Source organism: Gossypium arboreum, chromosome 5 (genome assembly GCF_025698485.1).
Source record: "Gossypium arboreum isolate Shixiya-1 chromosome 5, ASM2569848v2, whole genome shotgun sequence".
Lineage (NCBI taxonomy): Eukaryota > Viridiplantae > Streptophyta > Magnoliopsida > Malvales > Malvaceae > Gossypium > Gossypium arboreum.
Genome location: NC_069074.1, coordinates 32,451,098 through 32,468,786, shown reverse-complemented (window position 1 = coordinate 32,468,786; position 17,689 = coordinate 32,451,098). Strand labels below are relative to the sequence as shown.

The 17,689-nt window shown below is 33.5% G+C and overlaps 1 long non-coding RNA gene across 1 annotated transcript; it reads right to left on the bottom strand.

Moving 5' to 3' along the window:
• Positions 1-10,765: 10,765 nt before the first annotated feature.
• Positions 10,766-16,957, bottom strand: LOC128292777 (uncharacterized). Its single transcript, XR_008282689.1, has 3 exons — positions 16,915-16,957; positions 11,803-11,890; positions 10,766-10,992 (listed from the first exon to the last, which is right to left on the bottom strand). It is a non-coding gene; the product is annotated as an uncharacterized LOC128292777 (long non-coding RNA).
• Positions 16,958-17,689: the final 732 nt, after the last annotated feature.

Below are 17,689 nucleotides of genomic sequence, written 5' to 3'. Positions count from 1 at the left end.
GGTAAGGAATTTGTTATTTACAGTGATGTCTCATTAAATGGTTTAGGTTGTGTCTTTATGCAAGAAGGTAAAGTAATAGCCTATGCTTCAAGGCAACTTAAACCACATGAAAGAAATTACCAGTACATGATCTTGAATTAGCTGCTATTGTATTTGCGCTGAAGATATGGCGGCATTACTTGTACGGTGAGAAATGTCATATTTATACTGATCATAAAACCTTGAAATATTTGATGATGTAGAAATATTTGAATTTGAGATAGCGTAGGTGGCTTGAACTGATAAAGGGCTATAATTTGATTATTGATTACCATCTAGGTAAGGCTAATGTTGTAGCTGATGCTTTGAGCCGAAAATATTTTTTACTTTACGAGCTATGAATACCCGATTGTCACTGACTGATAATGGTTCAATCATACTTGAATTAAGAGCTGAACCGACATTTCTACAGCAAATATGTGAAGCTCAAAAGAATGATGAGAAGTTACAGGTTAAACGGGCACAGTGCGAGTCAGGTACTGATTCTGAATTTCAGGTTGGGATCATGGTTGTTTGTTATTCAGAGCTAGGGTATGTGTGCCTTAGAATTTAGAGTTCATACAGAAGATTTTACACGAGGCTCACAGCGGTTCTATGTTTCTATGTCTGGGGAGTAATAAAATATAAAATGATCTGAAAAAGATGTACTAGTGGTCGGGTATAAAACGTGATATCTCTGAGTTTGTGTCAAGGTGTTTGATATGTCAGCAAGTTAAAGCTGAATATTAGGTGCCTTCGGGGTTACTTCAGCCAATTACTATTGTCGAAACCATTTGTTTAAAAATAGGGATCGACTTTATTTTGAAAGCGGAAATGAACATAGGAGTCGCCACCGATCTTTATTAGGTGGGATCGGATCACCTTTGTTTTAATAAAATGTTTTAGTTTACTAAAATGGTGTCTTTGGTCTACAAAACTCGAGAGAACGGTTCGGGAGTCGGTTACGTGCGAGGAAGGATTAGCACTCTCGCCACGCCCAAAATTGGTACCAAATCGAATAGTTAATGTTCTAATATCGAATGCTGAAAATTGAGAACGGATTTAAAATACGATCCTTTGTTCTTAATGTTTGTTTAGAAAAATACTCAGATTAAGTCGAAGGAACATCAAAGGTCCACTCGTCTCGTGATAACGATATGCCACACCCCGTAAGTTAGGATGTGATATTTGAACCATCGAGAATAAGTTTTCCTTTGAATTTTTTATTGAAATTCCATGTATTTTAAAACTCGAAAGGATATTCGGCTATTTAGGATCAACGAGAAAATCGCAACCCCGTAAGTTAGGGCACGATTCCTCGATGTTCTAAAACGCGAAACATTGCCTTGTTTTGAAAATTTTTGTCTTGAATAATAACGAGTGCAACACTTAGCAATGTGCATTATTCGTTGGGAATAAAATGAAACCGTTTTTAGTAAGGATATGTAACAAATTTTAAACGCAACCTTTGAAGTGATGAAATGAGATGGAGCGATAATATGGAGCATGGGATAACGATTTATGAATAGAATGTCACAATAATGAATGATAATAAGAAGAAAACACGGATAAGCAAATTATAACACATGATGGAAATAATCACACGACATACATCATTTTTAATTTCAACATTAATAATCATAACAATGAAACAACATCATATTTGTAAAAAGAAATTAAAGTAAATAGAAACAAAGTTTAAAATAAATAATGAATAAAGCGACTTAAAGTAAATAATAAAAAAGTTTCAAATAAATAATGTATACAAACTTAAAATAAATAATACTAAAGTAGCTTAAAATAAATAAATACAAAAGAAAATTAAAATGAATAACATGCAAAATATTTTAAATTAAATGCTATATGTGAAAATTTGGAATAAATAATGTATAAAATAATTTAAAATAAAGAGTATGTAAAAACATTTCAAAATAAATAATATATAGAAAGTTTAAAATAATAAAAAATGGATTTTAAAACGACTAACATATAAAATAGTATATCTAAGTAATCATATAAAAAAATTTAAAATAGATAATATGTATATAAAATAGTTTAAAATAAAAGGATATCTAAAAGTTTTCAAAATAAGTAATATATATAATATTTTAAAACAAATAGTGTATACTGAAGTTTAAAATGAATAATAGCTTAAAATATGTAAAAAGAAAACTTAAAATGCCTAATAATAAAATGATTCAAAAATAAACAATATAAATAAACAAACTTAAAATAAATAATAATAAAACAATTCCAAAAAAAATTGAAATAATAAACAAATAAATAAATTAAATAGATTAGGACTCGACTGAAATTAAATAGAAATTTAAGGGTAAAACTTGTAAATAATGAGAAAAAAGGCAGTCAAGGACTGAGATACAATGCGCCGAAACAACGAGGGACTGACTGGGAAATATTTCTAGTCCTTTATGCGTACTGTTTCACGAGGACCAAAATGCGACTAGCGCAAAATCCACGGGGTCAGATTAAAAAAACGTAAAAGAAAGAATAAAGGGGCCAAATTGAAATCAATAGGCAAAACAGAAGGATCCGCAGCGCAAATAGCCCATTTGGCTTTAAAAAACGCGCGGATCCTTCCCAATCAGGTTGGGTCGAACCGCCCTCCTCCAAAACGACGTCGTTTTGGCATATGGGGGAAGGAATGAAACGGTGTCGTTTCATGCTTATTATTTAAGGCCCAAAATTTTAAAAAAAATTCATTTAAGCCTTCAACTAAAAAAAAAAACTGAAATAGACTTTTAAACTCTCTCTCCCTCTCCTCTTGTCTCCGGCCGAAGGGGTCACCGGCCATCCGTCACACCGCCGCGTACCCAATGGCCGAAGAAGCGCGAAGATGGGCTTTTTAGCCCCCGTTTGAAATGCCTTTGAAGGCTAGGCCACCAAAACCCAAAGAATCGAAAGAAGGAGGCTCCCAACCCCCCTTTTGGGTCCGATATCGGTGACGAATGAGAGACCTTCGACGACGGGATCTCGAAGCGACAACACCTTCGCGAGGTAACTCCAGTGAGCCCTCTCCCTTATCCTCTTTTATTATGTTTCTATTTAAAATCGTTTTGGGTAAAGAAATAAAAAAAATAAGAAGTAAATCGAAAGGAACAAGAAAAGTAAATCGAAATCAACATCTTTTTCTGTTTTTGCTCTTTGATTTCTTTTTTATGTTCGTAAAAAAAATACAAAGCTTTGATTTTTGATTTTATAGCTGGATCCGAGATCCATTTTTTCCATATTCGTTTTGTTTTTCTGTCATTTTTTGTCATTTTCTTCATTGTTTGTATTGCTTGTGTGTGGATCTCTCTTTGCAGGTGTGTCAGAGGCATGTGAGGCCGGTGGATGGTGCCCCGAGCGATGGTGGCGTGCATGGCAGAGGAGTGTGACGGCTGAAGCTTAGGGGGGCTAGGGTTTGTTGGCTGAAAAGTTTTAAGATAGTTGGGCTAGGATTTGGGCTAGGGTTTTAATTGTTTGGGTCATATATATGTTGTAAATGGACTTAAAATTTGGGCTTTTTATTTGGTTATTTGGGTTTTATTTTTTGTTTATTTGCCTGGGCCAAAATTGGCTATTACAACTATACCAGAATGAAAATGAGAAAGAATTACTATGGATCTTGTATCAGGGTTACCGTTGTCTCCGAGGAAAAAAGATGCTATTTAGGTGATTGTTGACCGATTGACAAAGTCAGCGCACTTTATTCCGGTACGTATAGATTATTCTTTAGATAAACTGGCTGAATTGTACATATCTGAGATTGTCAGGCTACATGGACTGCCTGTCTCCATTATATTGGATAGAGATCCTCGATTTACGTCTCGTTTCTGGGACAAATTGCAAGAAGCCTTGGGTACTTAGTTATATTTCAGCATTGCATTTCATCCTCAGATAGATGACCAATCTGAGCGTGTAATTCAAGTGTTCCGATGTTATATACTAGAGTTTGAAGGTAATTGAGAGAGGTATCTACCTTTGATTGAATTTGCTTACAATAACAGTTATCAGTCCAGTATTAAAATGGCTCCGTATGAAGCTTTGTATGGTAGAAAGTGTAGAACACTATTATATTGGACAGATCTCAGTAAAAAGAAGATACATGGGGTTGATTTGATCCGGGAAACAGAAGAAAAAGTAATGGTTAATTGGGATAGTCTAAAAGAAGCTTCTGATCGTCAAAAATCATATGCCGATCTTAAATGAAAAGAGATTGAATTTCAGGTTGATGACAAGATATTCCTGAAAGTGTCTCCTTGGAAGAAAGTTCTCCGATTCGGTCGAAAGGGTAAATTGAGTCCAAGATTTATCGGGCCATATGAAATCATAGAAAGAATTGGACCGATCGCTTATCGATTGACATTACCACAGAACTTGATAGAATCCATAATGTTTTTCATGTATCTATGCTACGAAGATATCGATTAGACACTTCACATGTTTTTTCTCCGATAGAAGTGGAGATTCAACCGGATATGACTTACAGTGAAGAACCAGTCAAGATATTGGCATGGGAAACAAAGAAGCTTAGAAATAAAAAGATAAATTTGATGAAAGTATTGTGGCAAAAGCACGGGATTAAGGAAGCGACATGGGAACCGGAGGAGGCAATGAGAAAACAATACCTAAACCTCTTTACTGGTAAGATTTTCGAGGACAAAAATCCTTAAAGGGGAGGAAAGTTGTAATGGCCTAAATTCAAGGTTATCGAAACAGTGGTTTCATAACCATAAATCCGATTTAAAGTGAAATTTATTTTAATATTTTTACATGAATATTGATATGATAGGAAAATCGTATGAAAATATCGATAGAAAAATTTTACCGATTTAGTGGTTAATTAGAAAAAGAAATTATTAAAGAAATCGGGTAAAAACAAGGTATCGAGATCTCGATCTCATAAAAATGAGTCGGAAATATTTTTATAAATATTTATGAAATGTTAGTGATGTGGTATTAAAATTTCGTAGAAAATTTTAATGTTTGGGTAGTCAATTAAATGAAAATGACTAAATTGGAGGTGTAAAAGTTGCTAGAAGGATTAAATAGGAAATTAAAATGATTTAAAAGGAAATTAGACCCAAAATTTATTTGGGCTGGACGACAAGGACATGAAATCAGCAGGAAAATTGACGATTTAAGGGCAAAATTGGAATATTGCATAATTAACTAAATAAAGATAGGACTAAACAGGAAATATCTAGATTTCTCTTCATTTTTCTTCATTCTCATCAGCCAAAACGCCATAGGAGGGGTTATTTAAGCTGGTATTACATAATTTTTGCACCAAGTGAGTTAATCCTTGCATTTTTCTTATAATTTTTTGTGTTTTTAAGACTTTTACAACTAGGTCCTACTATTAAATTCATTAGTTTTTGATTTCATGGGTGAAATTGAAGGTCACCATGGTTGAGTGTTGTAATTTTATGATGAAATAGCATGAAATTGAAGCTTTAATTTGTTTGTGAGATGATTTTATTAGGTAATTTCAATAGAAATTGATTTTTAGGACCTAATTATGAAAATGTTCGGAATTAAAGTCTAGTGCTGAAATTATGATTCCCAAAGGTTATAAAGTAGTTTAAAGTGATAGAATAAAGTGTTAATTGAGAAAAATCAGCTCAATTGAGTGGCTAATTGAGTAGGGATAAAATTATCATTTATTAAAAGCTTAGGGGAAAAATGGTAATAAACATCTTGCACTAAAATAGTTTTGAACAGTAGCAGTAGGCTAATTTTGAAAAATCACCATAAATTGTGGAAATCGAATTAGAAGATGAAAATATGGAATTAAATTTTATTGAGTCTAGTTTCTTATAGAAAAACGATGTAAGCAATGGAATTGTAAATCATGAGATATAATAAATTTTGTGAGATAAGGTCAGAATGAATTCGGGTTCCCCTATTCTAAATTTGAAAAATCATAATAAATTTAATAAAAATAATTAGGGGCTTAAATTTATAAGTTTAGAATCCTGAATGAGTATATTTTCAATAGAAACAAACGAGAACATCATCCGAATCCTGTATGAAGAGATACTTAATTTTTAGTGAAGAAGGGTCAGAACTGTCATATAGCAGAACAAGGGTAACTTTAAAGAATAAACTATACTTATTGAATAAACCAAAAATTTTGATAATTTTATGGTAAGAAGATATATGAGTCTGGTTTCAGGGAAAATTAGCGGATCCTAATTTGGAGTTCTGTAGCTCAAGATAAAAATAATTTAGTGACTATGACTCAAGTAGACAGCTTTGAAAGAACTATAAATAATAGTGGAATTATAAAGAATGTTGCATATGAACATGAAATGTATTAAATTTATGATTAAATTTATTTATTTAGATCCAAAAAATTCAAATACGAAGCTAGATGGAGGAAAAGAAAAAGTTCGGGATTAGTAGATTTGTGTATAGAACAAGTATCGAGGTAAGTTCGTGTAACTTGAATTATATTCTTAAATGCTTGAAATTCATGTTATTGATGTGAATATGATTTGAATGTTTATTGTATGAAAATTGATGAAACATTGTTATATTTGATAAAAAGGGGAAGAAATCCCAGTTGAATAAAAGGAAAATTTGATGGATCTTTGAAAAGGAATTGACGGTAAAAAGGATCTAGCCCGGACGGGTGATCCTAATTAGGGTCTAAATTTAGCCTGGACTGGTAATTCAGATCCAAGTTCATTAGAGTAATTGTCGTTGCAGGGGATTTTTCCTGGACTGGTAATCCCGACAATACTCTATGAGTTTATATTACAGGGGATTTAGCCTAGACTGGTAATCCCGCTATAAGGATGAGGTTCGCGGGAGTGTGCTCTCTGAAATGGAAATGTGCGTACATGAATATGAATTGACAGACTCAGATTTGTACATTAAAATTGTACCTCTGAAAATCAATCGAAAATTTCTAGAAATTCAACGAGATAAATATGAAAATATAATAAGGGAATGGAAATCATGTTATTGATAAGCTCATCAATCATGGTATATGTTATTGATACATGGAAATTATTGTACTAACTTTAATGTTGAGTTTGTGCATGTTAGGGTAATAATGCATTGAATGGTTATTTGAATGTTTATTGCATTGTATTAAAAATATTAGGCAAATATAATTCTTGTTACATGAGCTTACTAAGCACAAAGTGCTTACCCTGTTTCCTTTTCCCCTATTTTTTAGTGTTAAGACCTCGGAGGTCGGATTCGGTCGGAGACACACTACATTATCAACCTCAAGATTTTGGTATGTAAAGAAACTTTATTTTGGAAATCAATGGCATGTATAAGCTAATATAGTAAATGTTAATGTGAAATGATTGTAAGGTTAGCCATTGGCATGGCTAACAAATCTTAATTTTGGTATATGATGGGGTTATTTTATAAATATGCATGAATCTATTTTAAAAATATGTTGGATTGGATTGATTGATGTGGATTGGTCTCGGTTTAAAATTACAGGGAAGGTTAGATATCTATAAAGGGGTTATATTGAGTTAAAAAAATTAATTCGTAAACTCCGGTAATGCCTTGTACCCTATTCCGGCAACGAATTCGGGCAGGGAGTGTTACGCCATTGCTTGGGAGCTAGCGTTGTCACTCATCATGTTGCAAATGGGTTTATTACACTTGACTCTGGTATTGAATACAATTACATGTGTTATTTAGACTTTTAACAAACCCATATAATTTATAATTTAACAACCTAATAACCAACTTTTCTATTTCTCAAAATATTAATTAATTCATCCAATTAAATTATTTTCTCTACCAAGTTCTAATTTGTTAAAGTCATGATGACACCCCCATATTACAATCTATAGAAAATAACTTAAAATAAAGAACACACAGATTTTTACGTGAAAACTCTTTTGGGAAAAAAACCACGGGCAGAGGAGAAGAAAATTCACCATGTCGAATTCAAATTTTTACAAAAGGAATAGACTATGTCTATTTATAGGCTTGTAAAACCATATTCTAATAGGAGTGTAGTAAGATTGAAACACCTTATTCTAATCAATATAAAATAGATGGAGTTTAATAAGGTTTAAAAAAACCTTATTCTAAAATAAAATAAAATAAGTATAGTTCTATATAGATTTTACTTTTATTTTATTTTACCATTGTATTTTATTTAAATAAGGATTCGAGTCACTTAATTCTAACAATCTCCACCTTGACACGAATTCATAATGAACAAGTTCTTCATCGCGAACTCTCAACGAACAAGTTCTCCACCTCTTCCATAAACCCCTTAAGGGTTTAACTTCAACAATAAACACCAACCAAGACTAAGCAATGCTCAAACTTGGTTATAGGAAGTGACTTAGTCATCATATCTAGAGGATTTTCATGAGTACTAATTTTGCTCACAACAATATCACCACGAGCAATAATATCACGAACAAAATGATACCGAACATCAATGTGTTTTGTTCTTTCATGAAACATTTGATCTTTTGTAAGGAAGATTGCATTCTGACTTTCACAAAATACTGTACTAATTTGAAGGTCTTCATTGAGTTCACTAAAGAGTCCCTTCAACCAAATAGCTTCTTTACAAGCCTCAGTAAGCGCCATGTACTCATGTAACACCCCTATTCCGTAACCGTCGCCGGAATAGGACAAGGCGTTACCGGAAATTAGAAAACAGATCTTAACAGTAAAATTTTGAACATTCTCTTGAAATAAAGATTATTTATTTAAATAAATGCTAGACACAACCAAAGATCGAATTTCAAACTTATAAAGTTAAACATCTAAAAGATGCCATATTCACATGGCTTAAATACGTTAACCAAAATATCCTTCCACTATTAGTCTATTCTATACATGCCTTAAACCTTAATGATATACAAACTTTATCTACTCACACGATAACTCGATAGTGTGATGAAATCTCCTCGACTTCCAACCCAAGCAATTTCTCTAAAGCCCTATAGACATAGGAAAAACACACAGGGTAAGCTTTGAAAACTTAGTAAGCCTTAAGCAAATAAATCATTTCAATGATTATGGAAATTCCATATCACTAATCCGAATTGAAAAAAAATAATCTCAATTACATATACATTCATAGTACTCTTAAGTTCATATAACCTTATTAAGTAGCTTCACTTATTTATATTTACAAATAACTTATGACTATGATTTTAAATTCGTGTGATAACTGTCAATTCACTCGTATGAACAAAACTTGCACATATCCATTACATACGAACCAAAACATGTCATATTTTTCCATGTTTGATTCATGGAACCACAAGGTCACATGTCAAGCACATATAGCATATATTTATCTGTTATTTATCACGTCTCATTTTCACATGGACTACATACATCTGACCAAGTTTATTCAATGTTCACAACATAATCACATAATCACTACAAGCTGTCTTTCTGAGCAGCAGCCACTAAATTATTTATAACTGGAGCTACAAAACTCCAAATCATGTGTCGTTAATTTTCCCTGAAAATAGACTCATATATTTTATATCCCTAAAATTTTCAGAATTTTTTGTTTGACCAATCAATACCAGATTTTTCTTAAATTTTCCCCTGTTTCACTGTTTGACTAATCTGACCATTCTTCACTATAAATCAGATTTCTCATTGTACAGAATTCAAAATATGTTCTTGTTTATTTCACTTGAAACTAGACTCATTAAGGAGTCTAAAAATATAAATTTTATCTTATAATCATCATTGTACAATTTAAAATGATTTTCTAAAAATAGAACAGGGGATTTCGAAGTCATTTTGACTCTATCTCACGCCACTTCAAATATCTCATTATCTACAATTCTTTTGCTTACACGGTTTCTTTTATAAAAAAACTAGACTCATTAAGCTTTAATTACATAATTTATTCATCTTCTAATTCAATTTCCACAATTTACGGTTATTTTCCAAAATCACGCTACTGTTGCTGTCCCAAGCAGATTTATTACAAGTTTGCTCTTTCACAAATTCCTTGCATTCAAATTATTTAAACATGTATATCATGTTATTCAAGATCGAACTCATATAACATAGGCATTAAAAATGCTTCACTATCAACTTTAGTTCAATTGAAACGAATAAAATATAATATCATATTTACATTTAATTTTCCATGATCGTAATCACCTAAAAATAAAATCATATACTTCCACAAACCTTTCCACAAGGACCAAGTGTTTATATTTGAATATAAACATAGAATCACTTCACATAACTTCACACATTTACCGAATGTATCACGATCACATTTATAATCATAACACTTATTCACAGATGCATCACTTTATACATTTATAATTTAATTCAAATCAAAATCGCATACGAGTACATGATACATACCTGGCCAACTTAATATGTAATACACTTTCAATTTGTCATCTTAGTGTAGGATCTTGTAATTGTATACTTTTATCAAATTCATCGGCACTTGGCCTGCTAGGTATAAAACCCGAAATTATATTACCAGCACAAAGCCTGCGAAACTTTAGCCCGGATACATTTCCAACACGAAGCCTGCGGGACTTTAGCCCTGATACATTTCCAGCATGAAGCCTGCGGGACTTTAGCCCGGAATGTAATACCCCTACCCGTATTCATTGTCGGAATAGGGTACGAGGCATTACCGGAGTTTACGAATGAATTTTTTTTTTATATTCAATATAGCCCTTTTATAAATATCTAACCTTCCCTGTAATATTAAATCGAGACCAATCCACATCAACCAAATCAATTCAACATATTTTCATGATAGATTCATGCATTTATATAAGATAACGTCATCACATAACTATAACCAGGTTTGTTAACCATACTAATGGCTAACTTTACATTCATTTCACGTTAACATTTACTTTGTTAGCTTATACATGCCATTGATTTCCAAAATAAAGTTTCTTTATATACCGAAATCCTGAGGTTGACAGTGTGATGTGTCTCCGACCAAATCCGACCTCCGAGCTCTTAACACTACAAAACAGGGAAAAGGAAGCGGGTAAGCACTTTGTGCTTAGTAAGCTCATGTAACAAGAATTATACTTACCTAATATTTTCAATACAATACAATAAACATCCATATATCCATTCAATGCATTATTACCCTAACATGCACAAACTCAACATTCAAGTTAGTACAATAATTTCCATGTATCAATAATATATACCATGATTGATGAGCTCATCAATACCATGATTTCCATTATTATTTTTCCATATTTATCCCGTTAAATTTCTCAAAATTTTTGATGGATTTTCAGATGTACACTTTTAGTGTACAAATCCAGGTCCGTCAATTCATATTCATGTGTGCACATTTCCATTTCAGAGAGAACACTCCCGCGAACTTCATCCTTATAGCAGGATTACCAGTCCAGGCTAAATCCCTTGTAATATAAACTCATAGAGTATTGTCGGGATTACCACCCCGAGCTAAATCCTCGCAACGACAATTACTCTAATGAGCTTGGATCTGAATTACCAGTCCAGGCTAAATTCAGACCCTAATTCGGATTACCCGTCCGGGCTAAATCCATTTTACACATATTCTTCGGGAGGGCTATATCAGGATAGGATCACTCGTCCGGGCTAGATCCTTTTTACCGTCAATTCCTTTTCAGAGATCCATCTAATTTTCCTTTCATTCAACCGAGATTTCTTCCCATTTTATCAAATATATCAATGTTTCATTAATTTTCATACAATGAACACTCAAATCATATTCACATCAATAACATACAATCTCAAGCATTTAAGAATATAATTCAAGTTACACGAACTTACCTTGATACTTGTTTGTAAACAGTAAAAATCTACTAATCCTGAACTTTTTCCTTTCCTCGATCTAGCTTCGTATTTGAATCTTCTGGATCTAAATAAATAAATTTAATTATCAATTTAATACATTTCATGTTCATATGCAACATTCTCTATAATTCAACTATTATTTATAATTCATTCAAAGCTGTCTACTTGAGTCATAGTTACTAAATTATTTATAACTTGAGCAAACGAACTCCAAATTAAGATCCGTTAATTTTCCCTGAAACTAGACTCATATATATTTTTAGCATAAAATTTTCAGAATTTTTGGTTTAGCCAATCAGTACAGTTTATTCTTCAAAGTCACCCCTGTTCTGTTGTCTAATAGTTCTGACCCTTCTTCACTAAAAATAAATTATCTCTTTATACAAAATTCAAATGATGTTCTAGTTTATTTCTATTAAAATAGACTCAATCATAATTCTATACATATAAATTTAAGTCTCTAATTATTTTTATTCAATTTTTTATAATTTTTCAAAGTCAGAATAGGGGAACCCGAATTCATTCTGACCTTGTCTCAAAAAATTCATTATATCTCAAAATTTACAAATCCATTGCTTACAATATTTCTTCTATGAGAAACTAGACTCAATAAGATTTAATTCCATATTTTTTTCATCATCTAATTCCATTCCTACAATTGTTAGTGATTTTTCAAAGTTAGTCTACTGCTGCTGTCCAAACTGTTTTAGTGCAAGCTGTTTATTACCATTTTTCCCCTAAGCTTTTAATAAATGATAATTTCGTCCCTACTCAATTAGCCTCTCAATTGAGCTGATTTTTCTCAATTAACATTTTATTCTATCACCTTAAACTAGTTTACAACCTTTAGGAATCAGAATTTCAGCAATAGACTTTAATTCCAAACATTTTCACAAAAATAGGTCCTAAAAATCAATTTCCATTGAAATTGCCTAATAAAATCATCTCATAGACAAATTAAAGCTTTAATTTCATTCTATTTCATCATAAACTTACAGAACTCAACCATGGTGACTTTCAATTTCATCCATGAAATCAAAAACTAATGAATTTAATAGTAGGACCTAGTTGTAAAAGTCTTAGAAACACAAAAATTACAAGAAAAAGGCAAGGATTAACTAACTTGGTGCAAAAATTATGAAATACCAGCTTAGAGAACCCTCCTATGGCATTTTTAGCTGCTGGAATTGAAGAGAAATGAAGAGAAATCTAGATATTTCCTATTTAGTCCTAGTTTTATTTAGTTAATTTTGCAATATTCCAATTTTACCCTTAATTTATCAATTTTTCTGCTGATTTCATACCCTTGCCGTCCAGCCCAAATAACTTTTGGGTCTAATTGCCTTTTAAATCCTTTCTCATTAGACTCTTAAGCTATTTAATCACTCTAGCAACTTTTACACCTATTACAATTTAGTCCTTTTCATTTAATTGACTACCCAAACATTAAAATTTCCTAACAAAATTTTAATACCACATTAATAACATTTTATAAATATTTATAAAATTATTTTTGACTCGGTTTTACGAGATAGAGGTCTCGATACCTTGTTTTTACCCAATTTCTTCAATAATTTCTTTTTCTATCTAGTCACTAAATCGGTAAAATTTTTCTATCAATATTTTCATACAATTTTCCTATCATATCAATTTTCATGCAAAAATATTGAAATAAATTTCTCTTTAAATCGGATCTATGGTTACGAAACCATTGTTCCGATAATTTTGAATTTAGGCCATTACAACTCTCCCCCATTTATGGATTTTCGTCCTCAAAAATCTTACCAGTAAAGAGATTTGGGTATTGTTTCCTCATTGCCTCCTCCGGTTCCCATGTTGCTTCCTCAATCCTGTGCTTTTGCCACAATACTTTCACCAAATTCATCTTTTTATTTCTAAGCTCTTTTGTCTCCCGTGCCAATATCTTGACCGGTTCTTCACTGTAAGTCATATCCGGTTGAATCTCTACTTCTATCGGAGAAATAACATGTGAAGGATCTGATCGATATCGTCGTAACATAGATACATGAAAAACATTATGGATTCTATCAAGTTCCGGTGGTAATGCCAATTGATAAGTGACCGGTCCAATTCTTTCTATGATTTCATAGGGCCCGATAAATCTTGGACTCAATTTACCCTTTCGACCGAATCGAAAAACTTTCTTTCAAGGAGACACTTTCAGAAATACCTTGTCACCGACTTGAAATTCAATCTCTTTTCGCTTAAGGTCGGCATATGATTTTTGACGATCGAAGTCGCTTTTAGACTATCTCGAATAACCTTTACTTTTCTTCTCGCTTCCGGATCAAATCAACCCCATGTATCTTCCTTTCACTGAGCTCTGTCCAATATAACGGTGTTCTACATTTTCTACCATACAAAGCTTCATACGGAGCCATTTTAATACTAGACTGATAATTGTTATTGTAAGCAAATTCAATCAAAGGTAGATACCTCTCCCAATTACCTTCAAACTCTAGTATACAACATCGGAGCATATCTTCCAATACTTGAATTACACGCTCAGATTGACCATCTGTCTGAGGATGAAATGCAGTGCTGAAATACAACTGAGTACCCAAGGCTTCTTGCAATTTGTCCCAGAAACGAGACGTAAATCGGGGATCTCTATCTGATATAATGGAGACAGGCACTCCATGTAACCTGACAATCTCAGATATGTACAGTTCAGCTAGTTTATCTAAAGAATAATCCATACGTACCGAATAAAGTGAGCTGACTTTGTTAATCGATCAACAATCACCCAAATAGCATCTTTTTTCCTCGAGACAAAGGTAGCCCCGATACAAAATCCATAGTGATTCTTTCCCATTTCCATTCGGTATAGTAATTGGTCAAGTAACCACGAAGGTACCGATGTTCACTTTAACTTGTTGACATATTAAACACCTTGATACAAACTCGGAGATATCACGTTTCATTCCCGACCACCAAGACATCTTTTTCAGATCATTATACATTTTATTACTCCCGGATGTACGACATAGTACTACTGTGGGCCTTATGTAGAATCTTACAGATGAGCTCTAAATTCTGAGGTACACATACCCTATCTCTGAATAATAAACAATCATCAGAACCAATCTGAAATTCAGAATCATTACCTAACTCACACTGTGCCCGTTTAACCTATAACTTCTCATCATTCTTCTGAGCTTCACATATTTGCTGTAAAAATGTCGGTTTAGCTCTCAATTCAGCTAGGATTGAACCATCATCATCAATAATAATCGGTATTCATAGCTCGTAAAGCAAATGAGAGATTTCGGCTCAAAGCATCGGCTATAACATTAGCCTTACCCGGATGGTAATCAATAATCAAATCATAGTCCTTTATCGCCAAGCCACTGCTTGTCTCAAATTCAAATCTTTCGTGTCATCAAATATTTCAAGCTTTTATGATCAAGTATAAATATGACATTTCTCACCGTACAAGTAATGCCGCCATATCTTCAAATAAATACAATAGCAGCTAATTCAAGATCATGTACTGGGTAATTTCTTTCATGTGGTTTAAGTTGTCTTGAAGCATAGGCTATTACTTTACCTTCTTGCATCAAAATACAACCTAAACCATTTAATGAGGCATCACTGTAAATAACAAATTCCTTACCCGGTTCAGGCTGCACTAATACAGGTGCTTTCGTTAATAGGTCTTTCAATCAGTTGAAACTTTGTTGACATTCATCAGTCCACTCGAACTTTACATCTTTCTGCAATAATCGAGTCATTGGAGAAGCTATCATAGAGAATCCCTGTACAAATCTCCGATAATAACCAGCTAAACCCAAGAAACTTCTAACTTCAGATACATTCTTCGGTGGACTCCAATTGACAATAGCTGAGATTTTACTTGGATCTACCCTGATGCCTTCACCAGATACAATGAGTCCAAGAAAACCCACTTCTCGAAGCCAAAATTCACATTTACTGAATTTAGCATACAACTGCTTCTCTCGTAGAATTTGCAACACAATTCTCAAATGTTCTACATGTTCTTCTTCATCCCGAGAATAAAGCAAAATATCATCAATGAATACTACTACAAATCTGTCTAAGTACGGTCTGAATATCCGGTTTATCAAATCCATGAATACTGCAGGTGCATTAGTTAGCCCAAACGGCATAACTAGAAACTCATAATGCCCGTACCTGGTTCTAAAGGTTGTTTTTGGCACATCTGACTCCTTTACCCGTAACTGATAATAACCTGATCGAAGATCAATCTTTGAAAACATAGTAGCACCTTTCAGCTGATCAAATAAATCATCAATCTGGGGTAACGGGTACTTATTCTTTATGGTTACTTTATTAAGCTGCCGGTAGTCGATACACAATCTCAAAGACCCATCTTTCTTTTTCACAAACAGAACCGGAACACCCCAAGGTGAATGACTCGGTCAGACAAAACCCCTATCAACAAGCTCTTGGAACTGTGTCTTAAACTCTTTTAATTCTATAGGAGCCATCCGGTATAGAGCTATGGAGATCGGAGTAGTTCCCGGAATCAAATCTATAGAAAATTCCACTTCTCTTTCTGGTGGCAATCTGGTAATTCTTCCGAAACACATCGGAAAATTCACATACCATTGAACGCTTCAGTATCTTTGACTCGAGATACCTTGGTGTCGAGTACATAAGCCAAGTAAGCATCATACCCTTTTGACATACCTCGTCGCCATTATCGAAATCATATCGATAACCCTCCGTCATCGATCGATTTAACTGGAGCAACTCACCATTCGACATTTTAGCACAATATATTTTTGTTTACAATTTACTACCGCATCATGTTGGGTTAACCAATCCATACCCAATATCACGTCAAATTCATCAAATGGCGGTAACATCAAATCACCGGGAACAATAACCTCTTACCATCGGTGGACAATTTTACAAATTTTATCCACTAACACGACCGCCTGGGGGTTCGAGACTTTAACCACAAATTCAAGAGGTTCAACAGATAAATTTTAACAATTGCAAGTTTAACACATATATATGAATGTGTAGAACCAGGATCAATCAATGCAGTAATATCAGTATCAAGTAAAGAAAATGTACCAGTAATAACATCGGGTGCTGAAACATCTTCTCTGGCACGAATGGCATATGTCCTAGTAGGTGCTCGTACCTCAGGCCTACCCATAGTATCTTTTGTAGCTCATCGACTACCACTGACATTACCGGATGGTCAAGGTGGTCTGCCCCTCGAAACTAGATTACTCGGCTTTGATATTTGTTCAGCTTCTTTTTCACCTCTTTCTGGACAATCTCTGAGGAAATGGTCAAAAGAACCACATCGGTAACAAGCCCCGCTCTTTAATCGACATTCACCAAAATGAGCTTTATTACAATACTGGAATCTCGGCTTAGGAGTGCCAACGCTACCAACACTGGTCACTGATGGAGTAGAAGGTCTTGGATTAGTGCGTTGAGAACCTCGCTCTCTGCTCGAATACCCAATGGCTGAAGTAGAACGATCCTGATACTTCTTCAATTTCTTTGAAGCAGAAAACTAGGATTTTCCCATCGGTCTTTTACTAAAAATTCAAGCTTCCCTCTCAGCCTGTTTCTTTTCTTTGTTCAATTCTTCTGCTTTATAAGCTCTCTCTACCAATGTAGCAAACTCTCGAATTTCAAGAATTCCGATCAGTAACTTAATGTCTTCATTTAACCCTTCTTCGAATCGTTTGCACATTTCACTTCCGATTGTACCCATTCTCGAGCATATTTACTCAATCGAACAAATTCTCTTTCATATTCGACATCGATCTATTGCCTGTTTCACTCAAGAAATTCTTTTCTTTTACGGTCAAGGAACCTCTGGTGATATATT